An 18,070-nucleotide genomic window follows, 5' to 3' on the forward strand; every position below is an offset into this window, starting at 1 on the left:
CCACAGAAAAAGGCAAGGAAAAACCTCTGTTCCTTTTTTTTTTTTTTTTTTAACGCTGTGAGGAAAGCAGAGGTAAATAGAGCTCCGGAGGCTCAGGTGAGTGGGAAAGGCAGGGAAAGGGCGAACCTATGTGCCTGCATCCACTGTTGGTGGGGAAGGACAGGGAAAGCTAAGCATGTGTCCACATCCATGGAGGTATGGGTAAGGCAGGGAAAGGGCGAACCTATGTGCCTTTAAAGTGAAGCTGCTATAGCCTCCAACACCCCTGCTAAACAACTGGCAAAAGCAAGGAGCAACCTCCAGGCAGATTTTAGATGGAGCTCGAAGAAGCTGCAGCCACTCTGCTAGGGAGATAGAGAATACTGAAGAGAGGCAGTGGAGCAAGCTGGTATGAGGCACTGAAAAAGTGTGCTCTCTATCTCCCCCTGCTGGTTGATGGACACAACCCATCTGTATGGCTGCATGCTTGATGACAAGGAAACATGCCCTTTGCATGGAATGGAGCACCTGAATATCCCCAAACCACATATCTATGTAAGCAGCTCTGATGCATGGGAAAAATGTATAATCTTGCTAGGTGGGATTTACTTGTCTCCACAGGTTTAGTAACACCCAGCGAAGAAAAAAAAGCTCTCACGTGGTCAGGCATAGTGAATCCAAGAGGTAGAATTATCTAGGGAGGTCTAAAGAAAAGGTTAAAATCTCCCCCCACCAACAATCTCCCCTCCCCATGATTAAGCAGCACTGTATTCAAGTCATCAAAAAAAACTATGTTCATCATTAGGTGTGAAGATATTAAGAAGTGTATAGAACACCCCACTCAGTTGCATCTTAACCAGTATGTACCTACCCTATTTATCCCGAACTACCTCTCTGATGAGCCAGGGTTGATGGTTAGGTAAGCTATAAAAACACTCTTAGTCTTTCACTGTACCTTGTTGGAAGCACATAAATAGTTGGGCATACCCTATAGGATAATAGCTTTTCATCTGCAGGCAAGCAAGTGTGTTTCTTGCACAAATCCTACTCCTGCATTCAACATGTTAGTTGAAAGGAGCTGGCACTTAAATAGGATATTTAGACCTTTTAACATTTAATGATATACACAATCATGTCTACAACAATCATACAGGAAGGCATGTAGACACCTCCATCTCCCAAGCCACCCTCACCAAGAAACCTGCAATAATCAGGCACAAATCAAGGTAAAAAACAGAGTAGCATGGGAAGCTGCATAAATCATCCCCCAAATCCCCTCTACCCTCCTCCCATCCCTCCCCCTTCCCCAAAACCAAAATGTAAAATCTGAGCCATTAAAGACGCTAAGGTGCCACAGAGAGGAGAAAACTGACATCACAGCATTTTAACAACAAACAGTTGAAAAAGAATTGCATGATCGGCCAATCCTGGCGTCCTTAGACGAGAACAGTCACAACAGCTAGAGATCCAAAGTCTAGTCTCAGCAGAAAGCACAGAAGTAGTATCAAAATAAGGCTGTCACTCAACAAAGAAAAAATTTCTCTCACACATTCCTCATAGCTGTCGCTCAAGTGGGTTTATGTTCTGGAAGCACCTTCTCTGACAGCTGCTCTTCAGCCAACCATGGCCCTTAGCCACTCTTTGCCAATTAGGATGCTCTGGTAATAGCAAGGGCTGCGTGTCTCACTGTGAGGTTCCGAGCAACCTTTCGAGGGAAGCATAGCCTGCGCCTCAGCCAAGGTTCAGATCTGGAACAGTTCGCCATCTTGATAGTATGCTAAGGCAAAGGGGTGTTGCCAGTGGTAACAGATACCGTTTTCCTGAAGGTACTGCATCAGCAGGGGCAGTTCTCCCCGCCACTTCAAAGCTGTTACTGAAAGATCTTGATAAAATAGTAAATAGGTTAAGTATCCCACTCAAATGTCCCAGTTGTGAACGCTTCAGTAAGGATCTGTTCATTTAGTTTGAAATCCATACAATATGCTATAATGTCTTTTGGTTGACTGGATCGGACGCAGCCCAAACTGCTTTCTCAAGACCCACTGCTGTGGGGGTCCATTGGTTCTGTCTCAGTAGCTAGCAGTGTTCTTACAATTTTTTTTGACCCATCTTCAGAGCTCAGATATTCCAAGTCTTCCGGGATCCCCTGGAAGCACAGGTTCCTTCGGCGACTCCAATTCTCCAAATCCTAAATTTTGTGTAGAATATATGATGTCACAGCCTTGTCAGTTTGCATTTTCTTGTACACAGTTTGGAGTGCCTCAGCTTGCTCTTCGAGGTGCGTTTCAGTCTCCTCAACCCATTTTCCAAGGTCCGTAAGCTTGCCTTTGAATTCCGAACTTAGCGTTGAAAATTCAGTGTGCATTAAGATCCTCTTTAATCTCTCTCATCCAAGCGCAGACCTCAGCTCTTGGGTCCGAGGGTTCTACAGGTGGCCATGATGACTCTGATACTGATGGGCCCAAAGAGGCAGGAACTGGTGCCAACGTGGAACCTCTATCTACCATATCCTCATCATGCAGGCCTGCTGCTGCCGCATTGCAAAAGGCAAATTCCTTCAATTTTTTTTTTTGCTGAGTGCCACTCATACCTTTAGAGAACCAAGCATTTTGCACTCTGTCCTTGTTCAGTTTTTCCAGCTAAGAACTAGGATGGCGCTGATAAACGAAGATTGGTCTTCTCACTGTGGAATGCTACACTCTTAGGCAATTCACTGGATGATATCATCCCGAAGGACTAAACTAATGTTTCACAAGCGGACCACTCCCTTCATAAACTGAACGATATCTGGGTGAATAGCAAGTGATGTCTTCTGTAGTCAGCCCCTGAAACAGGCCAAAGCCACTATCTGAGCTAGAGAACCCAATGCCAATCCTTTCTGAAGACCTGCCTGGAGGAACGCTAGGATGTTCACAATCTGAGCAAAGAAGTGAGCTGTTGAAGAGCTGGTGAGCATGGACTATCTTCCACACTCTATCATAAGCCATGGATGTAGAGCATTTCACAGCCTAAAGCAAGGTAGCAATGACCGAATCAGAATAACCTTTTTGTTTCAATTGATTGCTTTCAATGGCTAAGCCATAAGACCAAAGGGGCACAGATTCTCCATCAGCATTGTACCTTCCTCCAGTAGGCCGTGTACCTGCAGAAGACAGAGAAGATCCCCATCCAGCAGTTGAATCAGGTCTGCGTACCACGTTCTCTGCAGCCAAACCCGGGATATGAGAATTATTTGACACTGGCGAGTGCAATTCTTTCAAAACGAAACTGTATATTATGGGCACTACCATGAACCATGGTTTAGGCCTGAGAGGCCTAAGAACTGAAAGAGCACAGAACCAGAGAGAATAGAAAAGCTGACAGATGAAAGTCTGCTGGTACTCTTGTTTGACTTCTGTGTGATTCAAAGCTTCATGATCAGTTGCTGATCTAAATACACACCCCTTATGCAGACAAGAAATGAGGAAGGGGCGAGGGTGCAAATAAGCTTTGCAGACAAGTTCTGCAAGACAAGGGAAACAGATGTTCAATATGGAGAACAAAGTAGTTCCTTTTGAAAACTACTGTGCATGATAAGGCCTTCCAAAAATAGTTAATCTCACTCTCAGCATTTTCAATAAGTACTAACCACATTATTAGCATATATCCAATAAGTATTAATCACGAATTACCATATCCAGTAAGTTTGATTATTGTCATATTACCCATGCATAACTTGTTACCTTAATGGGAATATATAAGTGATTGTATTTCCTACGTCTGTGGAGATGTTGGACGCAGACAGCATTTCTATGCAGCAGTGTCTCTCCCAAAAGCAATTACTGATTGTATTTGTATTTGGTAAGTAGGGGAAATAAAGTAACTGATTGCTTTCACAAGACGCAGCCTTGGTGTCTTTTGTGCTTACAAATTGTGGGTTGGTGGTACATAAAGATTTGGGAGGGAGTAAAAGAACCCTAAAAACAAAGCCTACCATGTTCCAAAGAGGGAAGACATACAGTAGATGTGTCTCCGGTCAAGGATGCAATAGGGCATCAATCCCCATCAAGCCTGGTTCTTTCCAATGGCTGAAGAACTTGGGTACTTTGGAATTCCTTTTTGTCACCATCAATTCCAGAAGCGGAGAACTCCTATCGGTCCTCTATCCGCTGAAAACCCTACTGGATAGTACCCAATCCCCCAGGTTCAAAGACTGCCTGCTGAGACCAGTTATCCAACTGGACCAGGAGCAAATCACTCAGAACCAGAAGCTGAAAAGTGTGTCCATCCAACTGCTGGAGATAGAAAATACTAAGGAGCTGGGTTGGATTTCAAGAGATATGTCTCAGCTCAGTTTTCAGTTCTCCATCTCTACCTGCTGGTTATCAGACACAACTGTCTCATATGGGAAGCAGCGAAATGGAACAGGAACTTCTACCAACATGGATAAAGCTAAAAAGCTGCTTTACCAACCTGTAAAACAATTTAGTGACAGTACGGAATGAGCTACATGTGGTGCTATGTGAACCAAGTGGAATTTGGTGAGAAAGACCAAAGAATGAAGCCTATGGAAATGAGGGCTAAGGAGCACAGAGAATTGGTGGTCTCTATTGAAGCAACTAGTGGAACAAGAAATTAGGAGCTATGGAAAAGTTAGAAGAGTAAAGGGGATGGGACAACTTCCCTATGAGGAAAGGCTAAAGCGGCTAGGGCTCTTCAGCTTGGAGAAAAGGCGGCTGAGGGGAGATATGATAGAGGTCTATAAAATAATGAGTGGAGTTGAACAGGTAGATGTGAAACGTCTGTTTACGCTTTCAAAAATACTAGGACTAGGGGGCATGCGAAGAAGCTACAATGTAGTAATTTGCTGACCTGAACATGTATACCCTGGGGAAAGGAGAAACAGGGGTGATATGATACAGACATTCAAATATTTGAAAGGTATTAATCTGCAAACGAACCTGGTCCGGAGACAAGAAGGCGGTAGAACTAGAGGACATGAAATGAGATTGGAGGGGGGCAGACTCAAGAAAAATGTCAGGAAGTTTTTTCATGGAGAGAGTGGTGGATACTTGGAATGCCCTCCCGCAGGAGGTGGTAGAGATGAAAACAGTAACGGAATTAAAAAATGCCTGGGCTAAACATAAAGGAATCCTATTCAGAAGAAATGGATCCTCAGAAGCTTTGCGGAGATTGGGTAGCAGCACTGGTGGTTGGGAGGTGGGGTTAGTGGTTGGGAGGCGGGGCTAGTACTGGGCAGACTTCTATGTTCTGTGCCCTGAAAATGGTTGATACAAATCAAGGTCAGGCATACATATAAAGTAGCGCATATGAGTTTATCTTGTTGGGCAGACTGGATGGACCGTACAGGTCTTTTTCTGCCGTCACCTACTATGTTCACTATGTTTAAAATGAATCTGAGAAAATTTTCTTCACTCAATGTGTAATTAAACTCTGGAATTTGTTGCCAGAGAATGTGGTAAAGGCGGTTAGCTTAGTGGAGTTTTAAAAAGGTTTGGACAGCTTCCTATAGGAAAAGTCCATAGACCATTATTAAATGGACTTGGGGAAAATCCACTATTTCTGGGATAAGCAGTATAAAATGTTTTGTACTTTTGGGGATCTTGCCAGGTATTTGTGACCTGGATTGGCCACTGTTGGAAACAGGATGCTGGACTTGATGGACCTTTGGTCTTTCCCAGTATGGCAATACTTATGTAAGAACAAGAAAAATCAATGTTGATACTGCACCAGAGTGCATGTGGTCTGTTGGAAATAAGCAAGTACTCAAATCAGGGGCGTATCTGAACTGCGGCGGTAGGGGGGGCCAGGGCCAGAGTGAGGGGGCACATTATAGCCCCCCCCCCTGCCGCCGCCATTGCCGATCCCCCTCCCCCCAGCCGCTACCATTGCCAACCCTCCCCCTCCGTTGCTCGCCTACCTTCGCTGGCGGGGGACCCCAACCCCCGCCAGCCGAGGTCCGCGTCCTCCTGCCGCTGCCACTGCCGGCTGCCTTTGGTCCTTTCATTTGTCCATTGAAGCTGGCGCCGACGAAAGTTTCTTTTGACTCTGACGTCGCTGCACGTTGTACGTGCAGGACGTCAGACTCAGAAACATTTTCTGAGTCTGACGTCCTGCACGTACAACGTGCAGCGACGTCAGACTCAAAAGAAACTTTCGTCGGTGCCAGCTTCAGTAGACAAATGAAAGGACCAAAGGCAGCCGGCAGCGACAGGAGGACGCGGACCTCGGCTGGCGGGGGTTGGGGTCCCCCGCCAGCGAAGGTAGGCGAGCAACGGAGGGGGAGGGTTGGCAGCGGTAGGGGGGTCCAGGGCGAAATCTGCGGGGGCCAGGCCCCTGAGGCCCCACGCAGATACGCCCCTGACTCAAATGCAGCAGAAATGGTTCAACAGGTCTAAGCAGTGCTTTTTTTGTAGAAAAAAAGGTGCCGGTACTCACTATGGGCGGGGTCACCACATATGGCTCCACCCCTATGATAGCCACACCCATATTAACCACACCCCTATTCCAGCCATGGCACATATAAACAGACATCATTGAAAATATTATAGTACTATAGGAGAAAAAAACGTGATTTTTTTTCATGATAAATAATCTCTGTAAGCTCTTACAGCTCCAGTATTCCCAGTTCAAAATAAGACAGCCAATGTAAATTCTCAAATTGGACATATTACAAACACTAAAATGAAAATAAAATGATTTTTTTTCTACCTTGTTGTCTGGTGACTGTTTTTCTTTCTATATTGGTCCCAGTCTGCGATTCTGCTTTCCTTTGTTTTCGCTTAACTCTTCTGTGCCATTTGTCATTTTGTCTCCTTTTTCTTTGCTTTCTTCAATATTTTTCAGGCTCTTCTCTGTCCAGATTTAATTCATTCTTACTATCCATTCTTTAATTTCCTTCATCTACCTGTGGCTTTTCATCTTTTCCTCACCCTTTTCTCCCCATGCCCCTTCCTCTTATTCTCCAGTCTTTCTCTATTCCCCTTTTCCATCCAGCAGCTCTGCTTTCTCTCCCCATCCTTCCAGTGTCTCTCCTATTTCTTTCTGCATTTTCCATCCAGCGTCTTCCCTCTTTCTCTCCCCATCCTTCCGTTTTCCTCTCTCTCTCCCCATCCTTCCATCTGTTTTTCCCCTCTCTCTCCCCATCCTTCCATCTGTTTTTCCCCTCTCTCCCCAATCCTTCCATCTGTTTTTCCCCTCTCTCCCAATCCTTCCATCTGTTTTTCCCTCTCTCTCCCCAATCCTTCCCTCTGTTGGTTTCCCTCTCTCCCCAATCCTTCCCTCTGTTGGTTTCCCTCTCCCTCTCCCCAATCCTTCCCTCTGTTGGTTTCCTCTTTCTCTTCTCCCCAATCCTTCCCTCTGTTGGTTTCCCTCTTTCTCTCCCCAATCCTCCCCCCCCCCGCGACACTCCGGGCGAGTCCTGCACTTAGTTTTTTTTTTTAAGACTCAGAACGTGCGAACGATGCAGCCGGCAGCGATTGAAAGAGGCTGTCTGGGCTGGCGTCTGCGTCGGAGCTTCCCTCACCCTCTGCGAGTCCCGCGAAACAGGAAGTTGTAACAACGAAGGCGGGACTCGCAGAGGGTGAGGAAGCTCCGACGCAGACGCCAGCCCAGACAGCCTCTTTCAATCGCTGCCGGATGCATCGTTCGCGCGTTCTGAGTCTTAAAAAAAAAAAAAAAAACTAAGTGCAGGACTCGCCCGGAGTATCGGGGGGGGGGGGGGGGGGGGGGGGGAAGGTGCCGGTACGCCGTACAGTTGCGTACCGGCACAAAAAAAGCACTGGGTCTAAGGCTATACTTGAAATGGCTCAACATACAGATCAAGAGAGTACATAGAACTCTACACCCTGCTAGAGAGAATTTTTTTTTTTAAGAGTATGTTGATTAATGTTTTTTGTTCACCTTAATGATATTGTGTATGTACTTTTGTAAGCTGTTTAGAATTGTAAGATAATGTGGAATATACATTTTTTAAAATAAACAAACCCAGGGACATGGTGAGATGCCTGCACAAGTTCTCCCTTAAGGAAAAAATATGACGACTGTGGTTAGATAATTTGGCATGATAAATGGGAAGTGCAGTCCCTAAAAATATTTGTGGATTATACCAATTACGTTGAAAAGGAGAAGAGAATTTTGAAATATGTACCTCTCTCAACTTTCGTGTCACATGTGGTGCAAGTGGTTATTCCCCTTCAGATTTGCAGTCACTATAAATAGGAGAAAAACAGGTGCATACCACAGACAAAAGGCCAAGGTACTGCAAGACGTAGGTTTATCAGGACTGTTAGAAGAATCAAAGGTATAACACCAAGAAAAAAAAGGACACCTGCAAAGTGGGAAAGAGTGATTTACAAGAGGGAAATGCTAGTCACAAATATCAAAATGGTACACACGTAAAGAGTGACCCAGTACTGGAACCAGAGGATGAGAGTCACTATTATCTACAAACTTAATAGAAGACCAAGTGTCACTTGCCTGATTTTTCTGATTTCCTCCCTCTCCTTTCTCTGTCTCCTCCCTCCTCCCTTCTCACTCCACAGTGTCCCCCCCCCATTCCTCCTCCCTTTTTCTTCTATGCCTTAGTTCTTAATTTGTTTTTATAAACCACATTGCAGCCTTTCAAGCATATCTATATATATAAAACTCACACTCAACGTTCTATTGGCTGCTGACATCACTGAAGCCAAGGTTCGTATGTTCGAAGCTCTGAAGCCTCGAAAATCAGTCTCTGGGCCCAGCCCTCGCATCAAACGTTATGAGTGAGGGTGGAGGTGGAGCAATTCACCCACATCGACGACGGGTGGGGGGGGGGGGGGAGGGGAGCCACAGGAAAGCCTTGCTAGCGCCCGTTTCATTGGCTCCAGAAACGGGCCTTTTTACTAGTAAATTAAATAAATTAATTACAATTTTTAAAAAAGGTAATATGAACAGAAAGAATAAAACACAGAATTCAACTATGAACATGGTCCCAATAGATGATTCTACACTACAAGGGAAGCTGAGCCTACAAAAAGTGATACAGTAAGACTGAACTGAAATACAGACTGAACAATTTTGAAGAGGAACAATGAAAACCATCTAAACTCACTAACTTAACCACAACAAATATCTTGATTTAATCTGACAGCAGTTAATACAGAGATGAAGAAAGGTATGATGAAAAATATGTCAAGCTGTACTGTTGTACTATTAAACTGACACAGGATCTTAGATTAAAGATAGGTATAACTATTGTGGAAATGTAAAACATAAGAAGCAACTTTAAAGAGAGCTATAAAGAGGATGTTGGGGCTTAGTTGGAAGGACCCACAACATGAACGTGGACTATAATTGAAATAGTGGATTATGCTATAACTACAGAAGCCCTGGATTACAAATGAAGTTGACTCATGGCAGTAACGGGACATAGATGGTGTAACACTGATCTGGCCGGTGAAAACCACATAAGTTATGAGGATGATCATCATAGACTTACTGAACTAACCTAATAGCAGATAATACAAGGATGAAGAGAAGAATGTTGAGTAATTAAAAACACTGCATTGATATTTATGTTAATTTGCACTGTATGGTTAAAGTTTAAAATGTTAGTAATCGATAGAGGGGTCAAAAACATGTAAAAGATTCATCAGCGAGTTAATATATAGAGGGAACAGTAGGACGAATATACTGCATACAATAGAACAGGGGGGAAAAAAGGGAAAGGCGTCGAAGGTGACCTAATTCCAATAGGAATAGAAGGGGATAGAAGGGGGGGGAGGGGGGGGGGGGGGGGGGAGGAGGAGGGAGGGTACAGGAGACATTACCAGACAACACAAGTGATACCTGAAAAGAAAGATAGACTATTCGCTGATTATTGAACGGGGGGGGGGGGGGCTGGAGGCTGGGCTGGCTCCTCTCGGACATCAAGATCATGTAAATATGGAGATGGAAGGCCAAAGCAGATACACTAATTAAGGTTATTACATGGAATGTTGGGGGCATCCCTTCGCCCATAAAAAGATCAAAAATCTTAAGACACCTCCAAAGGCTTAGGGCTGACATAGCCTTTTTACAAGAGACACATTTAACTGCAGAAGAACATGCTAAATTGAATAAATGGTGGGTGGGGGAATGTATGTCAACAGCAGCGGTGGAGAGAAAAAGGGGAGTAGCAATTTAATTAGAAAAGGAATAACAAACCACATTCATAAGATAATCCAGGATCCTGAGGGACGATATGTGTTAGCTATTGTCACAATTAATAGACAAAAACTCTTACTGGGCAGTATATATCCCAAATGTCCTAGATCTTAAATTCTACAAAAAACTAGTGGCAAAAATAGCACGTTTAGAATCAATACCAATAATACTGGGAGGAGATTTTAATATGACCTGGGACCCACAAGTAGACCGTCGCACCCTCCGGCAACAATCCACCGAACACAAACTAGAGGACTACCTGAATTATGCACCACACTAGATCTCATAGATATATGGAGGACGTTGCATCCTGGGATCAGAGAATATACACATATGTCAAGAGCTCATGGTACCTCTTCCAGGATTGACTACCTATTAACATCAAGCACATTATTTCCCACAATTAGAGACGCTGATATAGGACCGTGCGTTATCTCGGATCATGCGACGGTACATATGAATTGGATGGGGGGAGGGGAAGAAGAGAAATTTCGGGGGTGGACGTTCCCAACGTATTTAGTAAATAATGTGAGATTTCGAGAACATTTACAAACGAAATGGGCAGAGTATAAACATTTTAATGAGGACACAGTACCAACTTCAACTAGTTTTTGGGAAGCCGCAAAGGTGGTCTTGCGGGGAGAAACTATCAGTTTTACTACCCAATACAAGCCAAGAGATAGGGAAATCCTGCGATGGAGAAACAATTGAGAGAAGCGAATAGACATTATGGCTTAAATCCTTGCCCTCGGCTTAGACAGGAGATATTGGAAATACAGGCGGCTTATAACTCCTTACTACATGATAGGGAAGTGAAATCCCAAACATATTATAGATTCCAATTGTATAAATTTGGGAATAAGGGAGGGAAACTTCTGGCAAGAGTTATTGCCCCTAGATACGCTTCCAGAAATATCACTAGTAAAAACACAAGAGGGAAATTTGATACATTCTAATAAAGGAATTAGACAGGAATTTAAAACATATTATCAACACTTATATAGCTCCACAGAACAAGAAGGGCTATCAGGCACGCAATATCTTCAAAACCTTACGATCCCACAGATAAATGAACATGACCGCAATCTATTGAACGCGGAGATTAGTGAGGATGAGATCACATGGGCTATAGGACATAGCAAGATGGGTAAAGCGCCAGGTCCCGATGGATACAAAGCAGAATTTTATAAATTAATGGGAGATCGATTGTACCTACACTAAATTAATAATGGTACATTACCTGACATTTAAATCTAGCGCGTATAATTGTGTTTCCAAAGCCCAATCGAGATGCGCAACTAGTAACATCGTATCGCCCTATATCGCTTATTAACCATGAAGCAAAATTTTCGCAAAAATTTTAGCAAATAGACTAGGCCGTGTTCTACCAAAAATAATCCATGAAGCTCAAGTTGGCTTTGTGCAGGGTAGGTCGGTTGCAAGAATCTCAGACGAATTTTGACATCATTGGAATATTTAGAGCACACTAATGAACAAGCTTTAATGATTAGTTTCGACGCTGAAAAGGCGTTCGATAAAGTGGAATGGTCTTTCTTATATGAGGTGATGGAGGGATGGTATAAAAGGAGAGTTTGTACAGGCGATTAAAGCTTTATATGCAGACCCTCTAGCGCAGGTAATGGTCAATGGGAACTTATCTGAGGCAATTCATATAGGCAGGGGAACGAGACAAGGCTGCCCGTTATCGCCCTTACTATTTGCACTATATTTAGACCCTCTAATTAGGGATATTCAAGATGCCCAGCAGTGCCTGGAGTGGACATACAACATCAGCAGTTCAAAATGGCTGCATTTGCAGATGATTTGCTAATTATTTTAAAGAACCCAAGAGAAGCGCTGGGTAATGTATTAGAGATTTTTAGGGATTTGGAGACTACTCGGGATTCACGCTAAACCTTGACAAATCAGAGGCCTTAGCTATAAATACAGATGCCCATAGTTGTGGCCCATAGATTTCCCTTTAAAGCGGGCAACTAAATCTTTAAATATTTAGGCATTCTATTACCGGTAAATACAAGAGATCTATATGATTTAAATGTTAGCAAACTCAAAGAGCAGACCATGCACCAGTTAAATTCTTGGCAAACCTACGATATCTTGACAGGGAGGATATGTTTAACAAGGATGGTGATAATGCCGAGGTGGCTGTATGTTTTACAGGTTCTACCACTAAAACTCAAGCAGACTGACATAAAACACTTTTATAAAATTCTGAGAAAATTCTGTTGGGCTGGGAAAAGGGCCAAACTTCAATTGAAATTCCTGCTAGGAGGGTGGAGACAAGGGGGAATGGGGATTCCAAATATTAAATACTACAATATGGCTTGCTTGCTAAGACAGGTTAGAGATTGGTAATGAATACATCGGATCATACACCACTTGAGTATGAGACGGTGTACTTCGCCCCATATAATTATCTAGCGTTATTACACCCAGAATATATCCCCCATAGATTTAAACATAGTGTCTTGCTCCAGCCTACAGGGAAGCGTGGAGATATATAGGGAAACTTCTGGGGGGAGACCCCTTTAATACGAGCTATTAACTATTAGGGGCAACCCGATGTTTGTACCGGGGATAGAGAATCAAACTTTTGTCATGGGAAAGAAACGGCATAGCAACCATGCAGGATATATTGGGGGTGATGGGCATTAAAGCAGTAACACAAATGCAAACTAATGCACAATGGAGGGATCATTTTGCGCATAGCCAACTCACGCACTATGTGCGCACACTAAATACAGATGAGATTAAAAAATTAGGTGAGAGAAAATTAAAATTCTTCGAAGAAATAGCTGAGGAGGTGCCGTCAATCTCCAGCATACATCTGAAATTGTGGGGACTGATGCCTGAGAGAGAGTTTAGTCAACTCGTCAGAAATGGGAAATAGATATAGGCAGAGCATTGACAGGTTGGAATATTGTAAAACAAATACAGGATATACCCAGAATAGTAGGAGGGGCTAACCTTAGGGAATGTGCGTTTCGCATATTGCATAGGGCTTATTTTACCCAGACACAATTATACAAATCAGGGGGCATCCATACCGCTACCTGCCTGAAATGTCAGAGGCAGATAATACGCTATATCATGCGATATGGGTGCCCTGCAATAAAAAAATACTGGAGACACATAGCTGTATTTCTATCTACAACTGTCAATTGTGATATAGCATTGAACCCTCTATGTCTAGTGCTAGATAAACATGACCTTCCCAGGCTAAAAGATAAAATGTGCTATGCCGCAAAACATGTCTCATTGCCAAGAAATGCATAATGCAGCACTGGACCTCTGCACACCCTCCGACCTTCTGGCATTGGCGGAACCAGGTACACCAATTGCTTACTTGGGAAGCGAGAGAGGCAAAAGGGACATACAAGCGTAAAGAGCGCTTTCTAAAAATCTGGGGGTGTTATCTGGATGGGATGACTCACAGGGAGAAGTCGAATTCTTAACACTCTGTAATATTTTTGGGTCAATTGTGATAACAGAAGACTATTATAGGTAATAGGGGGGGAGGGGGATCTTATGATCAAGATGTGATATTGGTTATATAATCGAAACTGGAGGATAACAAATGAAAACACATAAGACAACGGAGGTTGATACTATTATTTATTATGTAAATGATGTTATCCTTTTCTTTGTCAATAATATCACAATAATATATCAGCTTGTTGGGGGGAGGGAAGGGGAAGGGAGGGGGAGGGGAGAAAATTACAAAAAATATTGTTGATGATATATTTAGTGACTGTGATGTATATATTCATTTTGGTGTATAATGGTCTGTTATTACGATAATACAATAAAAAAGTTGAAACATAAAAAAGGTAATATGAAAGTAGGGTGGTAAGATGGACCAGGACTTTGCAAAGTTAAATAGAGATTGGCGAAATAATGGCCAATCATGCCTTACTTGCCCTAAGGGAAGATAGTGATATGGTGGTTTGCAGTCGGGGAGAGGAGAGAGCAAGGAAGTGGAGCAGGGAATTAAATAGGGAATGACTGCAAATGAAATGTTACATGTGGGTGCTTGCTGCAGTCTGAACGTGTGAGAGATGAGATAGTGTTTGAAATCATGAGGGGAAAAGTAATAAGACTAAATGGGGAAAACTAATGAAAGTATAACTTGAGAAATAACACTATCTGAAAGTAACTCACCTTAACCTACTACTGAAAAGGTGCAAGCTAAATCCAATATAATAAATAATAATTGTAAAGGGGCTGAAGACCCCACAGAAATGTCATCTACTTTACAAACATGTTAAAAATGAAAGGCATGGATTTGTTGCATACAGAAAACATTTGCTAAAACATGACAGATGAATTGCTAAGAGACAAGATCTTCTCTCTATATTCTGTGCATCTCAGATAAGAAAAAAGGGAAAGTGGCAATCTGATATCAAGAGGTGAACTTTCAGATGCACAATACATACAAAGATGAGGGGAGATTCATTTTTGTCTCAGGAAAACAGAATCACCAGCAATGAACTTTAGTAAACGTGATGCATCAAACCTGGACCAAGAGAAATTTATGATAAAGTAATTGAAATTTTTTTAGGATTTCTGGAGGGAACACTGATTATAAGAGAGGATTTCAATCATGTAAGACTGGAGCTACTGAAAGTGGAGCCAATAAAGTGGCTAGAGGGAAATTAAATTAAAAGCTATTGTTTAGAAACTGGAGATTCCAACAACCACAGATCAAATAATTCACATTCTTCTCAAAGCTGCACAATTCCAACTCAAGAATTGATTATTGCTGATTGAGGAGTCAATGGTAGATAGTATTAGCCAGGCAAAAACAGACAATATTACCTGGATGGACCATGTGTGTTTTGGTTAGACTGGAAGGGGGGAGTAGGAAGAGAGAGGAATATGATATTGGAAGCTAAATGATAGCTTATTGGAGGACCCTCAGAGAGTACTCCAAATAGAAAAAGAACTGAATAAGTATTTGGAGTTAATGATACTCAGGACCATATCCCAGCACTAGAGAGAGAGAGAGAGAGAGAGAGAGAGAGAGAGAGAGAGAGAGAGAAAAGACAAGAGTTTCCACCAGGAGATTAAAGATTTTAGAAACGGTCCAAACACAGGGGAGGGATACAGGAAAATACTAAGAGATGATGGAAGTAGCAAGAGGCAAACTACAGGCCCCTCAAATGGATCACATAATCATTATCTTAATCCGCTGAAAGAAAGATATTTGAATCAGGAAACAAAAAGACTAGATTGCTGGCTCATAAACTGAAGTTGTGGAAAGTTAAAAATTATATACTTAAGATCAGGAATAAACAGGGCAAGGAGTTGCTAAGATGTGAAATAAGGAAGTGGTTTGTAAAATTTTACTGGAATATACCTGCAGGAAGAACTAGCTAATGAGAGACATAGGGCATTTCCTTCAAGGAGTGCAGTTCCCATGTCCTAGAGTGAAGAGCAGCCAACAACTGATAGCCCCTTTCAACCTGAGGAAATTATAAAGGCCATTAAGGAATTTAAGGTGGGGAAAGAACCGGGCAGATGGTTACACAAGAAAGTTCTATAAAAAATTTTAGAAATATTTTTAGGCCACTGACAAATCTGTTCAATTATATGTATTTTTAAAAGGGGGGGGGGGGGGGTTGAGAGGAAGGGAGGAAGAATCTCCCTGGTTAATGAGGCTAACAAAGATTATGATCATTCTGAAAGACGATAAATATCCAACAGTATGTGGATCCTACTGTCCAATATCCTTACTAGGAATAGACTTCAAAATACTTTAAAAATTTTTGGCAAACTGTATTTTACACATACCTATTGTATCTAGACCAGGCTCATTTTGTTTCTGGTAGGTTAGCCTCCAATAATATTATGAGTGTCCTAAATTTGATGAATCATAATCAAACCCAAACCCTAAGCTAGTACCATCTATAGATGTAGAAAAAGCATCTGACAGGGTGTATTGGCCCTATATGTTTAAAACTCTGGAGAAATTTGGATTGGGGAATAAGTGAATGGAGTGGACATGGGAAACATATAGAGAGCCCTCTGAGATGTATAAGTGTTGATGGAGGATACTTAAGATATATTTCAATCACTGTGTACCGCATGACAGGGGTGCCTACTATCCCCTCTGCTTTTTGTGTTGGAGTTGGAACCACTAGAACAGAGGGTGGGGAATCATTTAGAAATTTGGGCCGGGGGGGGGGGGGGGGGGAGGAATAAGGGGAAAAGATTACAAAATAATTGTTTGCAGATGAAATCCTCTTTACCTCTATGACCACGTACTTCAAAAGTTCAAATATACTGCCAATAAAATAAAATCAATAAAATTAATAAAAGATGGCTGTGGGTTAATGGGATTAATGGCAGTGGTGGTGACAGAGCAACATACATGAGGGGAGGGGTGCCTCAGAGAATATATGGGGGGAGGGGGGTAAAGAAAGGGGATATACCTAGAACGGAAGTCCATACATGAGGCCAATGGGGAGAGGTGGAAGAAACACCAGAATTCCTTACTGGAAAATAAAAAATACTCAAGACTGATTCCAATGAAGAACCTGGAATTTCTCCTCAGGCATGAGTCAAGAGAGCATTTAAAGAGTAGAAAGCCAAGAGTAATAGCAGCTTAATTTCCTTCATGTTATGTTTTTTCCCCTCCCTTCTTCTTCTCTTAGTTTTGCCCTGTTACGAATGACTCTGTCTTTTCCTATCACTTAATGGTGTTCTTTTATTTTATATATTTTAGCCTGTTAACCGCCTTGACCCTGTTGGAAAGGAGATCCTAATAAACTATAAACTATGTGGGCCAATTACTGCATCAAGGTAAGCTATTCACATTTAAGTATACCCAAAAAACTTTTCAGATAGAAGACAGAAAGCAATACTCGTAAGTACAGTTGAAAGACTCTGTAGGGGCAGCTAAGGCTTCAGGAGATTTGGAAAAAGAGCTCACACCATTTGAACAGATGTTAAAGGTGGGTAAGAAAAAAGGGGGAATAATGGTTCTATGCAAAATAATGAGCCCCCAGAAACTTATTAGAGTGGTAAAATGATTTGACTATCACCCAGCGGGTGTCCCAATGAAAACAAATCTATGAAAGTAGAAAAAACTGTCTATATCTGCATCCTGATAGAAAATATCATTATACAAGGTACATTACAAATCAGAGCTATTGCACAAAATGGATGACAGCCATAACAAAGGAACATTTTTACATATGATGGGACTGCTCTAAAATACAACAATAATATAATGGGAAAGATATTGGGAGAAAAATACACAATCAAAGTCAGTGTACCTTCTGAACTGACCAATGTTAAGGATCCCACAAACAAACAGAAGCAGCTGGTGTGGTTCTGCTGTACAGCAGTTAGAATGGCACTAGAAGCAGCCTGGAACAAGGTTAGTGTGCCTCCCCCCACCAGAGAGGATGTTTGGAACAGGTGGAGGAATGTGTACTGAGCTGCAACACACATGGACATTGGGAAAAAAACATAGTTACCATTTATTAAATAGAGGAGTGTGGTAGCCGTGTTAGTCCACTCTTAAGGTTATCAAATAAATCAAACAAATAAAACATGGAAAAGAAAATAAGATGATACCTTTTTTTTGGACATAACTAATCAAGAAATGTATTAAGTTATGTCCAATAAAAAAAGGTACCATCTTATTTTTTTCCATGTTTATTTTGTGTGATTTCTATTGATAACCATTTATTAATGATATGGGAAGGAGTAAATGCAGTCTGCATCTAGTCAAGGGGAGGGGGGATTTAGAAGGGCTTTGTAACTAAAGGAATGCAAACAAGGGGTGAAAAAAAGAGCACGGCCTGGAGGAGGGAAGAGGGGATATCTTAAAAAAAAAAAAAGTTGTGTTAGTGATGCACTGAAGGAACTACTGGGC

At 42.2% G+C, this 18,070-nt stretch overlaps 1 protein-coding gene across 1 annotated transcript in view; it reads right to left on the reverse strand.

Annotated features, from left to right (window-relative positions):
* Positions 1-18,070, reverse strand: part of LOC115482115 (ATPase WRNIP1-like) — a 64,508-nt gene that overhangs the window by 46,228 nt on the left and 210 nt on the right. The window lies entirely within an intron of this gene.

Source organism: Microcaecilia unicolor, chromosome 1, assembly GCF_901765095.1.
Source record: "Microcaecilia unicolor chromosome 1, aMicUni1.1, whole genome shotgun sequence".
NCBI classification, from domain to species: Eukaryota; Metazoa; Chordata; class Amphibia; order Gymnophiona; family Siphonopidae; genus Microcaecilia; species Microcaecilia unicolor.